This window comes from Conger conger, chromosome 15 (assembly GCF_963514075.1).
Source record: "Conger conger chromosome 15, fConCon1.1, whole genome shotgun sequence".
NCBI lineage: Eukaryota > Metazoa > Chordata > Actinopteri > Anguilliformes > Congridae > Conger > Conger conger.
This window is the reverse complement of record NC_083774.1, coordinates 16,009,471-16,028,644: the sequence shown is the minus strand read 5'-3', so window position 1 is coordinate 16,028,644 and position 19,174 is coordinate 16,009,471. Positions and strand designations below refer to the sequence as shown.

The window sequence follows — 19,174 nt, the reverse complement described above, 5'->3', positions numbered from 1 at the left end:
TGACACTGCGCATTGTGCCGTTAAACACCGGCGGTTACGTAAGGGACGTTACGTAAACCTGGCGGACAGGACAGCCAAAAATACGACCCGCGTCCGTCCGCTCCCCGAGTTCGGTGCTGTGAATTATTCAGACGGAGAGAGAGCGAGAGAGAAGGACATCACCAAATCAACAAGATCTAAACAGCCTCTCGCTAATCACCCAAAGGGCGTTAAAATGTGTTGATTATTCCCGAAAGGGGGGGGGATTGAATTACTTCTCTTTTTTTTGTTTTTTCATTAGTTCTTGCTCTTCTCACCGACTCCGTGAGCTGTCAGTTCAGGTCGTACCTGTCTTGATTTGTGCTAACTCCCTAAGTTTGAAAAAGCCCTCCTGGTTCCTCAGTAATTTTACTCTCTCATACAAAAGCAAATGCCTTCACTGTGTGTATGTTAAGAGAAAAGTGAAATAGTTCTGGGGGTAGTAAAACCTTCAAAATGTCCCCCTTTCCTCTGCTTCCTCGGTGAGTCTAGGTGAGCTGATCCCCGGACCCCTTGCAGACTGAAAGCCTCCCCCCCACCCCTCAAAACACCAGCCGTCTACAGCCCCCTGCACCACAACTGTAATACTATCCTTTGCTGCCAGGAGTAATAGTATATAGCCAGGCAGTAATCTCTTGGCCTCTCTCTCTCTCTTTACATGTTCTCTCTCTTTCTTTCTCTTTCTCTTTACACACTCTATCTCTCTCATTCTCTTTACACGCACTCTTTCTCTCCCTTTTTACACGCTCTCTCTCTTCACATGCGCATTCTCTCTCTCTTTACATGTTCTCTCTCTTTCTTTCTCTTTCTCTTTACACACTCTCTCTCTCTCTCTCTGTTTTCTTCCTTTCATTTCACGTGGTAGGGGGGGATCCAAAGCCCAACAGCCCCAATTAAAAGAAAGCCTGGGAGCAGTCATTTGCTCATTAGCGGGGCCGGACACCATGCAGACACCCACGACAGCAGCCGCCTCTCTCTCAGGGGGCCCAGAAAGAGCTCGGCGGGGCCCGGCACCTGGGGGGGGGTCTGGAGGCGCCTCTGGAGGTTTGTGTCCTCCGGAGCTGACAAATGGGCCCTGTAAAACAGGCGGTGGCTGGCACCCCAGCCTGGCCACGCCTCACATCTAGCCTCGACACACCTGGCTGCAGAGCCCGGTGGGGGCTCAGGGGCCCACGGGTGAATTTAGGCTCCCTTTCATCTTTTATGGAAGGTATAAACAGAAGGAGAAAATCAAACACTGAGGGATGCGTGTAGGCACCATGTAAAGTCTGTTTTAATCCGTGGTACTGAGACTTAACAATCAGGACATTGACATTTAAGGAAAATGGCAGGAATTAGCAGAAAATTTTGAAAGGAATTACTTTTATGGACCAAATACGTAATTCTCCAAAAACAAACAAACGAAACCGACAAAAAAAAAAGCAGAGCTCCTGCCTTGAAAATGAGATTTAACGAGCAGACCTGAAAACCGTGTGGATTTTGGGCATCGCGATAGAGGAACAGCAAGGCTCAGACGTCCGCCAGGTGGAAGAGTCTCTGAGGCATTCTGTGTAATATGCGTTCAATTCCCAGGCGGCTCCACGTGTTTCTTATTATATTTTGCCTATTAATAGCGCGCCTCGAAGCCTCGCAGATGCGATGGCCCTGCACCAGATAGGAAGTCTGCTGTCCCACTCGCTGCTTTGGGACAGGGTGCAGCACGGAGAGGGCGGGCTACTAGAGGCTCGTTTTAGGGCCAGGGCCTCTTTATTGTTCGATCGCATCACGTCACGCAACCCCCGGTTCCCGAAACGGAGCCCCGTGCCAAACGCGGGGAGATCCGGGGAATACATTATTGCTTAAACACTGAAATTATGACTGTTCTTAGAAGAAATTGGCTCAACATCATCCCGTGAATGCTAGTGACAGGAGTGTGATATAGAGGCGCTTTTAAAGCAGCTCTGGGCCCCGAAACGGCCCTGCGGTGTCTCCATACCCCGTCTCGCATAAAAGCTGAAGCAAACAAAGAGCGAACGCAGAGCATTTTCAACTACAAAAGACCAATCTGTGTTTATATTTCAAGCATGATTTAATCTCTGTACATATCATACAGTACACAGCGTGTGCACATAGGCATGCATGTGCACTTTCTTTTACAAATGTCTACGCGTGTTCCTGCATGTAATTTTCTAAACGACATACTTAAAAGCACAGAACGACGGCATCCCGGTCTTGGCCCGGGCTTCATTTTGGCAAGCCGTAGAAGCCCCTATACCTTTAATCTCCCTGTTCAGTGGAGCATAAACAGCTCTTAGTGCTCCTCACAATTACCACCACTTCATTTGTTTGTTTATATTTAACGGTCAAATCCGAGCAGAGCGAGATGCTGCAGGAGATACCATCTCAAAAACCGAGAGGGGGGGGGGGGGTGCCTCGCTGTCGGGGGGGACTTATCTCACAGGGGTGTGTGCTTCCAAGCCCCCCCTGCTACAAATCTGTGTCTGTAACACCTTCAGCACCCCCCCCCCCCTCCCCACACACACACTACCCCCACTGCAAACAGTGTCCTCAACACCACAACATTTGTCATGTTCTGTTTGAGAACCGTGGTAAAAAGGTTTCAAGGTTTGGGGGGGGGGGGGGGTTGTTTGCTGAGTCAGAACTATTCCAGCCAGGACCTTCGCTACATGCCCTGAGCCAAAATATGCAGCATCATTACAGGGGAGGGTGAATTCACAGGGGCTAGCGCAGCCTTCTGCGTAGCACTGGGCTAACACAGCAACCAGATGGCCTTACTCGTGCTCACCCCCTGCGCCTAACTCTCTGACCCCTCCACAGAGAGACAGAGACACCCTCACCACTGCCCTGTCAGAAGAAGAAGAATCATGGTGGATGATCCTAATTGTCAGCAGTGCAGCAGAAGGGAGATTCCCATACAGGGCGGACAGACCATCTGCAGAGGAGGGTGGGGGTGGAGTGGGGCGGGGGGGGGGGGTCCGGGATCTGGGATCAAGGGAATCAATATAATGGAGGAGCACACAGTCCACACAGAGGAGGAACTGCCCTCCTGTTTCTCTCCTTTTTTTAAATGGAAATGAGGGTCATGTTGGGGAGGGGAGGGGGTGAGAACTGTCCTCCCAGGGGGTCAGTGGCTGTGCTGAAGTAACTGAAGTCTCAGTCGCAAAAACCCCCGGGTCCCCACAGGCGGCCCATAAAACACTCAGTGCGAGGGGGGGGGGAGCGGAGGGGGCAGATTGTGCCACACCCCTCCGGAGCAAAAGGCTGCCCACAAAAAAACGAGGGGCCGGTGAGCCATGAGTCTGGCATCCTGTGTCTGGATCCGAGTCATTCTGGGGGAAAAACCATCATCGTTGCGGTTCAGGTCTGGGGGCGGGATCAGGGGGGCACTGTCGGGTTTAAACGCCTGCAGGGCGGAACTCAGTAAGCGATGCGACAGAAGTCGAGGCCGGCTCAGCGATAGCTCGACGAAAGCGACGAGTTCCCGCCAGCACCTCCGCCGTGACCACGCCCACACGTCTGACCGGCTGCTTCACCACAGCCCCCACATCAAAGCAGCGAGAGAGAACCAATCAGAATCCGGAAAAAATGCAGTCTCAAAATATACAGCTTTAAAATGGAACACCCTTTGATGAACAAAAATAAGATTGGCAGGGTAAGAATTATCCCCAAAATATATACACACAAACACACGCACGCGCACACACACACACACACACATATATATAATTTCCTCTCAATCTAATGTAAAGAATTTTGTGGAAAAAGGTGGAGGAACATTCTGCTTTCCAGTGAATGTGAATTTAATTACTTTTCCCTCTCTCGCGCAGCAGAGCTCCGGGTTTCATACCGGCTCTGAACGCGAGTGTGAGATTCAGGGGTTGCCTATTTGTAGAGCTTTACACTGTAACGATAACAAGAACATTCAGGCTTCAGTTTTACAGCCTCTGTGAAGGAAATGTGGGAGCGGTGGGGTGGGGTAAGGCCCGGGGAAGGGGGGACCCCTCACTGAACGGGGTGATTATGCTCTGCAGCTAGCCGTGTACGGTAGCTGGAGAAACGGGAGGGGGTGGTAGGGGGAAACTGAACGTTTCGGGGGCCAAAGGAGAGCCTCTCTCGCCTCGAGCGGGGAGAGAGGCTATCCCCTTACTCCCAGAAACGATCCGTCATATTACCCCTCAGGGGGCAGTACTGGGCAGGCCTGGGAGGGAGGGATCTCTACGAACACGTCTGACGACCACACCTTCGCCTCGATGCATGCACACACACGCACACACACACACACACTCACACACACACACACACACACACACACGCACACACACACACACACTCACACACACACGCACACACACACACACACTCACACAGGTGTGTGAGCTGACTCATGACTGGTCGTGCCTGAGCGAGACTCTCCTGCCCACAGGGGGACCCACTTCCTTTAAATCACTCTAATGGTCTGTTCTTTTCTCTCCTTCTCCCCCCCACATCTCTCCTTCCCTCTTATAATTAAAGGGCTTTTTTCTCAAAGGCACACAGCTGTATCTGGGAAACAATCAACCAGAACAATCCTTAATTTGGGGGTGGCTGGCGACCACATCAAATTCAAACTGCCCCCTCTGTCTGCACCCCCACGCTGGCCTCCCACCAGTCCTAACCCGGCGAGACGCCCAAAAAACACTGAACTTACTGGATGAATCACAGGGCTTGATTTACTGAGCTCGCGTCAGTAATCACAGCCAGAGATACGGAGTTTCAGCTTGTCGCTGACGGCTTCTCAAGCAAACAATCCCAGCACTCCCCCATCTGCGTGATGCAGTCTTACTCATCAGCATTTCAAAACTTTCCGAGAGAAGGCGCTTAGCTACGTACTCTATCCCACAACAAACAGGAAGTTGTCTTGATAAGGCAATGTGGGAGGTGAGCCACCTGGTAATTATTTATGAGGCAGGACACGGTCTTGTGAAAGTGTCTGCTGTTCTTCTGTTACAAAACGCCCGTGATTACAGGCCCTGGCTTACGTGTTCACATGAATTCCAAGAACACCTTTATGAAAAATACGGGGGGGATTTCCACACACGTAGCCAGAAGAGCATAACCACTTCCTACTAAAAATGTACACTTCTATCGAAGATCATGAACCAGCTTCCCACCGACTTGAGTCAGATGAAGCGGGTGGACTTGTGGGCACCTGATCAATCAGCTGGGGGTCAACTAAAACCTAACCCTTCCCTGGGTGGTGCTCAGCCCACTACAGCCATGATTCCAACCACAGTCTGTAGTGACCCCCAGATCGTGGGGCACATCCGAGCTCTAGGACAGTGCCTTAATATGATGAGCCGCTCCGCAGTCTCTCTAAACCACATTTACAGCACATTTGGAATCAATGGACCCAAGACGACTATAGTAGCAAAGCGCCACGGTGATTAACATGGAAGGAAATGTTCCTGACACCACACATTCACACACTGACAAGCGCTCGGCTCGACTGATTCTAAAGCACACCACTCTAACACAAAGGCTATTCTGCTTCACCCCGGACCCTCACCACAATGAGCGTGTTGGGCACATAAAGGGGCCATTCAACAAAGCTCTCTCTCCCTTTCTTTCCGTCCGTCTCTCTCGCTCTCTCTCACACACAACACATGCATACACTGACTGACTGAGCTCAGGGATAACTGTCTCCCGCAGGATCAAAACACTGGCACGTACCCTCGTCGCAAGCATGTACAAATATAGAAAGTAAATGACAACCTGTTGCAAAGTTATGCATTAAGCCTGTCGAGGTGTCAGCGAAACGGAAATCCAAAATACACGGTATGAACAATCAAAACCTCCATCGCTTCACAACATGAGCCCGTCGCCGGCAGCCCGCTTTAATAAAGCCTTCGCTCAAATTTCAGCAACATGTCTGCATGTCAAAAACACGGTAGGAAACTGGAATCCCGGGCGGAAACGGGAATCCTGCACTTCCCGACTCTGGGAAGGCTCGCCGTCTCGCAGACCACTCCCTGCTGTTATTTAACGTCTTAAGAAAACAAGTAAATAAGTAAAGAAATAAAAATACATTCGGGATATTTTTTGCCACTGTGCTGTACGGCGGTGAGAGTGAGGAAGTGAAAGGGCGTGGCAGAAGGAATTTTGGGCTTGTGTGTCGGAATGCAGAGGAGAGACAGGCCCTGGACAGAGCGGAGTCGGCCATTTCTGCACTATCAGCACCTGGAGTCAAGGACACACACACACACACACACACACACGCACACACCCCTCCCCTCCCCTGCCCAGCTCACACCACGATTACCACCACCACCACCACCACCACGTCTTATACATGCTCAGACATTCTCAGAACCCACCCGGCCACAGAAACACACACACCTCCCACTCTCTCACATCCCCCACCACTCACACTCATAGTCAACATTAGCTTTGCCTTACAAATAAATTCAAGTGTTTGTTTACTTCTTCCCAGTCAACAGAATTTTTTTCCCTCCCATTTGCCAATTGTGAAACTTGCCTAAAAACACTCTCACTCTCATTGATTTGTTAGCCAAATCTAAAAGACAAATGTTGACAGAATCTGAGTAAAAGTTTCTCTTAGAAAGAAACTCACAAATCCAGGTAAAAATCTATCCTACACACACACAGACACACAGAGAGAGAGACACACACACAACTTCACAGAAGGCCAGAGATAGCCTACAGTGAAAGCACTGCCACCCTATTGGCAGTCCGAGCCGGTTCCCCCTGCTCCATATTCACCTCATTCCCAAAGTGACACACACCAGAAGCAAGCAGGAAACTGGAATGGAGTGAGCAGCCAGATTTGGCAGGAGCGCGGAGATGTTTGTTTTAAAACACACAGGATCAGGCCTGTCAGTAGCCTTAGGAGAAAGATCACTATCGACTGAGTCAAACTACAGCAGTCATGTGTGAATGAAGAAAACCACGGGGGGGTGCAGGGGGGGTGTCATACTTTCTCTGTATTCAACATGGTTAATTATTTCTCCGGGGTGCCAGTGCTCTGCAGTGCACGGGTGAATGGGAGCCTTGCAGCCAACAGTAGCTGCGAGTTTCCATTCAAGTTGCAACACATTGAGCAGGAACCAAGAAAAATCCTGCAAAGAAGGTATGCACGGAAACCATTTGAGCAAAAGAGCTTGGGATAGGTTTGAATATAGCTAAGTGAATAAAACATTTTAAGATCATAACCGCAATACGAGTCTTACATTAATGTTTACTGTTTATCGGTAAGCTTACTGAAATACTGGCAGAGACGGCTGTCGAATAGCAGCAGCCGCATACGTTAACTGGGTTAACCAGAACCAACCCTAAGACTGCAGAAATGACTGTGAACCATTCAATATTTTCCACAGCTTAAATTTTTCATTCCTGGAAAAAGAGAGAGGCACTACAGGGAGTTCCGTGCGTGGAGAGGTAATCCGACACCTGCTCCATTATAAAATCAATATGGGGCTTCTCTTAAGAGAGCGAACGGGTTAAGCATCGTCGAGTGTGAAAGCCAACTGGCCCCGCGGTCGCCACAGGGGAAGCCGGGTCAGGCCAGGCACCGAAAATACCTGCACAGGACCAGACTCCTGCTTTTTAAGCCAGACTGCTGCCTTTTCCAACTCTCCTTCCTCCGTCTGACTCTTCCTTTTACTCAAAGCAGGGCCCCTCTCTCCATCGAAGGCTCACTTGTTCCGCAGAACCAAAGATCAGTTATCGAGTCTGTTTTATTTCTCCTGATTCACCTGTGGGATGAGATAAAGTGCTCTTGAACTCTACACTCCCGGTTACCTTTTTTAAAAGTACAGATAAATAAAAAAATAAGCCAATAAAAAAAAAAAAAGTATTTTTGTGCAGCTCAAAAGTGAGCAAAGAGAGGCAGCAGTGGGTATCTTATTCCAGGAGGAGAAGTCTGCCTAAAGTCTTTTATTTGATATACAGCATAATTCAGCCCATCTAAAAGTTACTTTGAGTCTCAGATGAAATGTGTGGGGTGGGGAGCCGCGTATGTGAGACACTGGGGGCCCGGTGAAGCTCAGTCTTTTGGCAGAAGCCGATGTCTGCCCTGTTTACCGTGGATACCGCAATGTGAGTTCCGTGACCCTAAACACCCAGGCCTCCGTGTATTCTGGCTTTCGTTCAAACTGAGCTCACTTAATTATGTTTGAGTGAGCCTCTAATTAAACACTAAATCTGGACTTTGCGATTTTACCGATGTGTAATCTGGACAGTTATCTCCTGCAGAGTGTACGTAGAAATGTCATTTTTAGCAAGCCGCATTTGGGCCGGCAGAGAGATTAAACGTTTGATTAAAAAAAATCTTGTTGTAGTCCGTATCGGGTTAGGTCGGCTGTCTGCACCGGTTAAACTTAATTACGCATTTAATTTTTCGAGTTGCTATAGCAATTAACGGCCTAATCAAACCTAATGCCCGCCGCTCAGCTGGAAATAAAAGGTGCACAATGGTCCCTCAGAGTCCCTGTGCCCAGAGACTTTCCCCGGCCCCCCGGCCCACCCCCTGAAACGCTGGAGATATCCGTCAATTATGTGGAAATTGGGTGCAAAGGCCCCGCTAACCCCTCCAGAAATTCTGTCTGAATTTCAACCACCACCTCCCCCCCCTCGAAACAAATTTATGCCTCTGCTAAAGTGCCATACTGGCTAAGGTTTCAGGTTCAAATCCCAGGAGGGGGTTACGGCCATTGTAGCATTGCAAATGTACTTAACCTAAACTGTTTCTGTAAACATCCATTGTGCGATTGGATGGTCTGCAGAAAAGAATGCAAATGAGTAATGATGCAGAACGCATAGCCCCTCCTCCGCTCGGAACACGACCCGATAGCACAGCCTGTAAGCTAATGAGCCACAGGAAGCACACCGCTGTCGCCTTCCCTGCCTATTTACCCTCTCCGCAGACAGCCCTCTCTGAAGGGACTTACAGAGCATACGTTTGACACATCCCCACTTATGCAGGCGGGTATTTACTGAAGCAACGCGCCTCCGTTCAAGGGCACACGAGTCATCCCCCCCGACTGGGGTTCAAACTTGCAATTTTCCTGTTACAAGCTCAGTTTCCTCAGCAGCCATATACACCGACCTTCACTGCTGTTGTAAATGCTGATGCCTTTAAGTGATGAGGATGGAAAATATATTTACTGTGGACATGGACAACAGCAGTGAAATGATAAAAATAGCAATAGCTCCCATTTCATTCTCCTGCTGTAGATTTCTGGTCAGAAGGACAGCGTGCCGTAGCTCGTCTTTAATTGTTCTGGCCTCAAACTCAATGTGGGGTGCATTGAGGCTACGAAAAAAAGCTGAACAAAAAACCTGTTTTAGCAGAGATTTATCGCTGTACTTACAGCTGCTTTGAAAATGAATACACTGTGGGAAACAATCTAATGTCGCGCCAGCCCTGCTTTGCCTGAAGGAATTAAAGAACAAAAATTAAGTAACAGTCTAAACCTGTGTTCCGGGACTCGCTGTTTGTGGGGGGAATATCTTGCAAGTAACTGCCCCACTTTACTGCGTGACCTTTCATATATCTTTTCCACATTATTGTTACCGCAACCATGAAGATATTTAGCAGCTGCCCTCTTCCAGGGAGGTTTATGTGTTTGTATCTATCTGTTTATTTGTCTTTTTTAGCACAGAAGTGGGGTAAACGCTGCGTTTCCCCATTCGCCGGATCGGAGGGACCCGCATGAATAACAAAAAGCTGAGCGCGTCAAGGACGTTTATGCGCATATTGTTCATATTCCGCTCTATTCACAGTGGTGTCAGATCATTGATGCATTGTGTGGGAAAAATGGGGGAAGGCCTGTGCTCAGGCAAGTTTGAGCACACCACAGCAGCTCAGAAACCTATTCTTCAAGATAGGGAAAACATTCATATATTTTTAACACTCCCACCCCATTTCAGAGATTTCCCAGTCGGTCTTTGTTAATTAGGGAAGGAGAAATGGGAGCCTGCAGTGGCTTGTCGGACGGCCTGACCTGTTGAGACAGAATTACACCCAGCCTCCGCGCGGCTACAGTACTGTGGAACCCAGCTGCATACGCGAACCCAGAGAGCAACTCGCTGCCCGTGGCTAACAAAACCGGGCTACGCCGCCGCTAATTACTGCTATGAGAAACCAAGCACAGAATCATTTTTTAAAAATCATGAATAAATAGAGTGAGAGGGAAGGTGCAGGCAGGTGGGACTCCATTTTGTAGCCAAATTAAATTTGAAGTTTGTTTTTTTTTTCAGTCCTGTTCTCAGAGGAAACGTGCCCTTTGACCTTCATTCATTCCGTTTATTTTATGGCGATTATCGCGCTAAATTAGTTTTTCCTTGTGCTTTTAACGTCGTACATTCTGCAAAATTCAATCTTGGTATCGCAAGACAACATAATATAAAAATCAATACGATCAATAAAAAAACCCTACACCCCTACGACAGCAGCTGGACATGTCCATAGCCCTTGCACGTTGTGACACTGGTCTTTTGTCATGCAGGATTGGGAGGTGTTAACAGTGGCTCTTCAGGAGGACTGTGGGTTTTTCTTCAGTTTAGCACAGACCACAGTTCACACCTGGGTCATACATTACTAGCAACTGACATTCCAAAGAGTTGCGAACGATAATCTCACAGGAGGCCTTTTCCCGCTCGGCCTTCCGCAGGGGTGGGAGGAATGGAGTGTCCGTTTTTTGGGGAGGGGGGGCGGGTGGGTGCTTTACAGGTATCCCGGATACACCCCCAGTTCGCTCGCCTCTTTTACGCTATGTTATGTCCTTGTTCATCAGGCATCCTTACCCACCATTGTAAAGTTGGACATTCTCCAAACTGAGTCGGGGGTAACAGCTACAGTGCAGTCCACCTGGGACCTGAACCTGCAACCTCAATTACAAGCCCCCAGCTCCTGAGCCGCTACACTAAACTTGGCACGCAAAGTGACACAGCCTTCAAATAGAAAGTGTCACAGGTAGACTCTGGTTCAGGAGCTCAGCTCAGCTCTTGTGATGAATGGGAGGAAATCTCATATATTTTCCCTGGTAAGCAACTTCTGAGCAATGCCCAGTACCAGGCCAAAAATGATGATTTCTCAGAATTTATAACTTAAAATTGTTAAATGTTAAATAAAGACTGACAACTACTAAACACTCATTCTACTGAAAATGTAGGCAATAAGCCATGTATGAATTGTTTCTTAAAGCTAGTAGAGGGCTTTAGAAGAGTGTTCCTGCTTTTTGCTCGTATCTGTCGGTGCAGAAGACCCAACGCCCTTGAATAGAAAAGGCTTTGGAGTGAGACCTTGACTGTGCCGAACACTCTTATCTGGAAAGAGAGGGTCCAGCATACAGAATGAGAGAGGGGTTGAGGGAGCAAGCGGAGGAGGAGAAGAAGGAGGTGGCAGGCCGGGGGTATTGGGGGTAGGGTACGCTTTGGGCAGTGAGCGGAGCTGATGAGGTGATTGTGGCTGACCCAGGATCAATGGAGGGGGCTGGGTGTTGTGGGCGGTGGGGGTCGGTGCTGTGAGAGGGAACCACTGTCAGATAACAGGCCCAGGACAATAGGGAGAGAAATGGTGCAGGACACACACACACACACACACACACACACACTCATATGGACAAACAAACAGACACACACACACTCACACTCATGCTCTCTCTCTGTCTCTCTCTCACAGACACACACACATACACTCACACAGACAAACAAATAGACACACACACTTACACTCATGCTCTCTGTCTCTCTCACAGACACACACACACATACACACACACTCACGCAGACAAACAAACAGACACACACTCACACTCATGCACTCTCTCTCGGTCTCTCTTTCTCTCACACACATACACACACACACACTCACATAGACAAACAAACAGACACACACGCACTCACACTCATGCTCTCTCTCTCTCTCTCTCTCTCTCTCTCTCTCACAAAAACACACATGCACACACAGCAAATGAATGGTAACCTTTCAGGAAGCAGGAGTCAGGAGTGTGAGGCGCTGACTCTGCCCATTCTTTTCTTCTCCACGCGGTGTACCGCAGAAGAGCGCACTATGCCGACGCACGCGTGATCTTTTCTCTGAGCCAAAACACAGCAGGCACAGCCACGCCCCTGCACAGGGCCGCTCCAGGGCCTGCCCTACAGATTTCCTGTGCGCACCTGTCCCCGCACCGGGAGGGTCAGACCTGAGGGGCACTCGCACACAAATAGACCTCTATGTTTGCACTCCAGATCGTGGGAAAGTCTCCAGTCTCGTAAAGGCGTCTACATTTAAATGTTCCCAAACTGGGATGGCATTAAAAGTATTGCCCTGTCAGGCCAGTGTATTTTTGACCTGGCCCATATCCGCGGTTCAGTCATAAAACCACAGGGAAGCAGGCTCAATGAAAGTCTCGGTTTCTATTTTTACCTGTTTTAATGCGTTCTACCATTTTAAATGTGATAATAATATACTTTTGGGATTTTATACATGTTCATAGTTAACGGCTTAAAAATGCAACTGCTTATTTTGTTGTATATTGTATTTTTGTCATGTACTATGTATTCCAACGAGCTGAATCCAAGATTTTGTTCACTGTTGCAGTCTAGCTGCCCCTGGCATTGTGAATTATTCATTCTAATGACATCTACGAAAGGACAATATCCTGGCTCTAACCCAGCTCCCTAACCATGATGGCACACCATCTACTCCCCTCCACAAATGGGCACACTCACACACACACACACACACACACACACACACACACACAACACATGCACTCTCATACACACACACACACACACACACACACAGAACACACGCACTCCCATACACATACACACATTAGCACACATTCTGTCCCAGATACACAGCTCAGCGGCTGCACACGAACACTGTGTGTGAGACACATCATCATGTATTCAGGACAACCAAACAAATAAGAAAAACAGGTCAGACATGCTGTGTAGGAAACGACGGTTAATCGGCGCAAACAGCCCGTGTGCTTGTTCGCGTTATGGTTGTGGCTGGTGCTCAGGCAGTACCGGTGTTTCAGCAGACAGAACATGAATCCCTACCGCAGAGCGCAAAGCACACGATGGATTTGGCAGAGCCAGCTGCTGGTATAAACGCTCCATGCGGGTGTTTGGGGCCACAACCATCTGTGGGCCACACATTTCAGCTTCTATTTGATTTATTTTTCTTATCTGAATTCTGCAGTATTAACAAGGTGTGAATGGTATTGCTGATGCGGTTTGTGCACCATCTTCCCAGGCTGTGATTGCTGCCAACACAACAACCATTGAACTGCCCCCCCCACCAATGGTTTGCCATTGGTTTTCCCTGGTTCATTCTTGTTTACGGCCAATGAAACCTGTACAATAAGAGACATCATACAGGTATGTATTTGAAATAACTGCTAAATGAATAATTGATGAGACTATATCTAAAAAAATGTTACACCAGTAATGTCTGAGATGACACCGTAATCACTTTTCCATTGACTTGTGCTTTCCATTCACTTCCTGCAGACAGAAGACAAATGAAGCCCCTTCCATTCTAGTGAATTGTCGAAAAGTGGAGAGACCCCTGGAGTGTCAGAGAAAGTAAAACCCAGTAAAACCTGAGTTCTTGGCTGGACAAACCAAGGCACTTTCCTCAGGTTTCATTTCAATCAACTTCTTGATTTCTGAATTACTTCATTCTAAACAGTTTAATTCCCAAAAATCATATACAAAATAGCAACGCACAGTCAGTGTTTTCAGACAATGGCCCCAGTTGCCTTTTTAAAATAAATAAGCAGTTTATTGTTCCTGATATGTGCATCTCTCTGATTGACAGGTAAAGCATGATTTGATTGATCACCTGCTAGGGTCCGTAGCTTATTGCAACACAGAACTATCAAACTACACTTTTGTTCATTGAGCAGAAACCTCCGACATGAACAATTGATTTTCTTTAAAGCCATATTCCTAGCAGACAGACTGAAAACATATTGATATGGGCTGGAAAGTAGCTGATGAATAAATGATGATCCGGAAATGCCGAGTGCGTCTTTAAATTATGCATTGGTTCAGGCCATAATTTTATTCTTCGTTTTTAATATGAGCTGCGGTGTTTGCTCTGCACGCAGCGAGATTGTGCTTATCTCAAACTCAGCACTAACAGTGAAAATTTAAATTACAGTTTAATAGAATTTATTACCAACGTCAGTGTACAGTGGCAACAATGACGGAATGACAGATTGAGGGGGGAGAAATGATTTTTTGAAAACCCGTCAGAAAGAGAATCGTTCATGACGGCGTGCACAGGGCACGAAATGTTTTTGATAATCCATGCATATGTAATTCAAAACAGGAGAAATATGAGCTGAGATTTATGCCCTTCAACAAATCCAACGGTACAACAATCCATCCCTTTATAGTGGATAACTGGATTACTGACAAGTCCATCCTGCCCAGCCTATTCCTCCCTCAGATTTAAAAATAAATAAAGTACAAAATTAAGGTGATTAGTACTCTCCGAAGGCTTCGGAATCAGGGCCACAAACCAATTTGCTAGGCAGCCTCGTTTGGCACTTCTGAAAAGAGAACTCTTCTGTAAGGTTAAACATGGTGTAGCCCAGTGTGAATACCACAGCATGGATTCAGTCATTTACACATTTATAAATACATGCAAAAATTACTTTTTCGCCCTCAGTTTTGCCAGGTTGATTTTCATGAATGTGAAATGTCACACTGCATGTGAAAAAAATACTTTTAACTAAAAACCACTTAGCAAAAGGTGAAATCCAAGGACAAACTGTTCGAATCCAGAGCTGGTATCATGTGATTGTGTTTTTGTTAGTTGCTTTTAGTGGGCTCGATAAGACCAACTTCCACTTTCTTTTCTTTAAACACACTGTAAGGTTTTTTTTTATTCCATTACTGAATTATTACATGTTCTCAGTCAATTTGCCAGATGGATTAAAGTGTGATGGAGGAACTAGACTAAACACCAAATGACCAGTGAAAAAACAGAATTAGAATTTTTTTAAAAACAGTGGTAATGTTTTTGGGAGCACAAAAACAAATCAACAGATAACTGTTCACATTTTTCTTGTTCAAGTAATTTATGACTCATGTGATTGGATTGCCGTTTGATTACTGTGATAGGAAGAAAATAAATAAAAAACGTCTCGCTCACTGTCAGCTTCGACTCAGAACTTCATTTCTGCCTGCCTCGAAACACAAATCTCACATTTCACTGCAAAAAAATGAAAATTGCAGCAACAGTGTTGTTATAAAACGGACAGGAGTTATTGATCAGCAGGAACTCTGGGTCTGCTGGAATAATTACTCCGGGGAGCGGGTTTTTATAATAGGCTGTCAGACTTACAGACCTGCCAAAGAAAAACCCCAGAATGCCTCAGAGAAGCCCAGCGTTGAAGTCATATTAGAGCAGATCATGCCTCTCTGTACACGTAGAGTGACTCGCTGATCGCTCGGTCTGAACCTCTTGGTACACAAAGCGTGTACCCTTATTTCAATCACGTCTACGACTCGCCAGACGAACAGACTGGCGCGGCACAGAATAAAATGACAAGCAAGCCACAGATTCATAAGATTAAAATGTATTCACATGCCGTGACTGACTTTTGGATTAGCACATACGTTTAGGCCTAAAATGAACAACATGGAGTGTAGATATGGAAATTGTCTGTAAGAAAATCTAAAGACAATGTCACGTTCTTTAAAGGTACAATTGGTAATTGGACTGCTAACGGTCAAGAGAGGAATAGCAGCAACAGACACCTTCAAACCACAACATTGTTTATCCCTCCCCCTTCTCTGTAAACATGCTGATGATGAAACGCCATTGGCTGCGGCAATTAGAACTAATTTTCAACCAATGAGCTTGAATTATTGTACAGTTATACAATGTTCTGGCACAGAGTGACGGGCTGTTAACTGTATACTTTGAAACATGAATTTAAGGACTATAAACACAGGCAGAGGGTGAGTCAACATGTCAGTGAGCCTTTTCTCAATGATTTACAATAGTCTTGTAACAATGTTTTAACACAAAAGTCATGCCTGCTGTCCCTTTAAAGGAACTATACGAAAACATACTGTCCACACAGATACCACAGCAAAGGGGGAGTGAACTAAAACAAGACAGCAGCGAAAGTCTTACTGGACCACTCTTTCTGAATCACAAAGTAGTCCAGTAGTCTGGTAATGAGAAGTGAAGTGCAGTAAGGCCGGGTTGGGGTTGGGGTTGGGGTTCAAGAAGCAAGGACATAATGCGAGGAGGGGCGGCTTCTCTCCTGGGGTGCCACAGCGGTAGCAAAACACAAATAAAACAAATAAACTAGTATTATTATTACTGCTGTTATTGTTAAAATAAATAAAGCGTTCAGACAGCCTGATTTAAAGCTGAGCTCCAGTGATTCCCCGCGGTGGGCTGGGTTCAAACTCGCAGGCACCCGATCCCTCCACCATTGATGAGGTGTCACTCAAACAGCGGGCCAGGGAGGCGGACCCGGATCACGGCCCCGCCCTTCCCTCACCAACTCCAAAAGCAGAGGTCTCCGCGCAACATTAATTTCCATGACAACCTTCTTTCTCCCTTCTCACAGATAGGAAATCAATGCACTTGGAACAAAAAAGCTTTGCGTTTTAACTCCGAGTCCCGCCATGAACCCAGTTATTCCTGCAGCAGAAGATGCAAGTTAAGGCTGCATTACTTTGTTTTACTGGCATGCGAAGGAGGATATCCTCCGATAAACCAAGATGGAGGAAAGCTCTTAATGTCAATGATGCTCTATATTTCCTCTGAAGTAATCAAAAGTCTTGGGCTTCCTTTCTTACATTGTAAAAATGAACTCATTATTTCATGGTCATCCCCGAAATAACAGGATTCATAGTTTTTTCCCTTCCTTAAATGGTTTTTCACTGGCAAAATCTAGTCTAGTTGTCACCATGTTTTTTTGGGGGGGGATTTTACAGTGTACTGTATGTTATCTACTTTAACAAAACATATTCTATTTCTAAATGGAGGAATTATAAAAGGAGAAAGGACAAAATCCCTAAAATTGATTACATTAATATTTGACAGTTTACCTGTCAATTTGGGTGGCTTGCACTTGACAAATTGGCTCCACTGTGACTGGTTGTGTTGACTGATTGCTGTGATTGGCCCTGCTGACTGATTGCTGTGATTGGTTCTGCCAACTGATGTGGCCGTTTCCACTGATGGATCACCGCGATTGGCTCAGCTAATCGATTAAGGGGGTGTTTCTGTGCTCTGCATTCTTGTGCAGCACTGGTGCAACAAATGTGCAAACCACAGACACATTAGTGTTCAGCTTTGACACAAATTTTTGTCACCACACACAAACTACACACAAACTACACACATGTACGCACACACAGGCACGCCAACTGCATTCATATGCATACAGACATTAAAACGCACGCACACAAGCACGCAGGAACACGCAGGCAGACAGAGATTAAAGCTGCATTCATTCCCAGCCTCTGGGAGGACACAGTGCAAACATTTCAGTTCCACACCACTTTATCAGAATGCAGCCCCATGCACAACAATGCTTCAAACTGCCATAGACCGCGGTCTCAGTTTAATCAGCTATTAGGCTATCGAATTCTGCAAAAGTAAATGTAAATCCAAAGTAGAATGATGCATTCCCCTTAATGGGGAGAGCAAAACATCTGCTGTCATCTTGCCTCTATTTGCCCCTGCATAAACCGAGAGAGCGCAAGTGCTGACATGCCTTCCACAACATCAGCTGGAGTAGGTGATGTCTCTTTAATGTGGAGAGAGAGAGAGAGAGAGAGAGAGAGAGAGAGAGAGAGAGAGAGAGAGAGAGAGAGAGAGAGAGAGACTAACTGCCCTTGTGGAAAAACGGATGATCTGTGGCAAGCAGTTCAATTAAACTAAGACCGAGGAAAGCCAAGGGACTCTGCTGCGTGCGCATGCCACTTATCTGCGTGGTGCCATTCTAATTATAACGAGATCATAACCGGAGTTCTCATACATTTTATTGCAGCGCCCATCAGCCTATTGCCTCGCGGTTCGACCGCGCGTACTGCTCGTAAATAATGCAATTTGTGTGGCATTCCTGTAACCTAGTTCTCCCATTCCTGTCGTATTCTTCCGTTTGTGCGGAGCAAATTGGTTGTGGGGTGGGGGCAGGGGGTGGTAAGAATGTGATGACAATTCTGACTGTAACTTCTCCGAATGCAAAAGATAAACCCACATCTTGGGAACGACTCATTTGCATAAACACAATAATGATGCGGGATCATCCGAGCTCACAGGAAACGAGAAAATGGTCTTAATTCATAGTGTGAGCAACGATCCTGACACGCGGACTCTCAATTATAGCGTTGGAGACGGCAATCTATTCGCATCTCAGTGAGTTTTATTTCTCACACGTTGCTCTCCGGAGTGCCCTTACGCACTCACAGGCATGGCGCTGATGTGATTTTTAGTGGCAATCTAGGTTAATGGGACACATTCTGATAATGTCTACCAACGGCCACCGCCAAAGCGGCTGCATTGTGTGCGTGCCGGTGTGTCATAAACTATAACAGTGGCATATGTGCAATGCAACGAATCCGTCATGTTACAATATGCATTCGATTAGCGTGTAGTGTGCTTGTATGCTTTCATACGCATTGCTAAGTAGGCTAAATGTGCAATGGTTTGTATATGGTTGTGAAATTAAACAAACGGGTTTCAGTACATCCATGCAATTTACGAAATAAAAAAACAACCACATAGGCGATACACTACCAACTTGGTATCAGTTTAAATGTTACTTTCACAGACAGAACAGCTGTCACAAGTAGCATTGTCCATAATCGCAAATTTCATTAACTTTGACCCGCTATAAACTTGTATCCCCCATTTCTCTGGACATTACCCAAGGATATCACAACACTAAAAAGCTTGCGGTTATAGATAGGCGTGTGTTGTGGATTTAATCAGGCAGATGAAAAATGTTTAATCTTGTGCAAACAACTGGACCTATCGGAGCACAGCTGCCAGGCTCCCAGACCTAGCTTCACACGCACGACTTCATTCCTCTGGCAATTACATTTTGGCAGAAATGTTTAAAACATTTTGGAACTTCCTTGGTGTCCAAGTAGGTCA

At 46.6% G+C, this 19,174-nt stretch overlaps 1 long non-coding RNA gene across 2 annotated transcripts in view; it reads right to left on the bottom strand.

The window, feature by feature from the left end:
* Positions 1-19,174, bottom strand: part of LOC133111350 (uncharacterized) — an 83,333-nt gene that overhangs the window by 25,403 nt on the left and 38,756 nt on the right. The window lies entirely within an intron of this gene.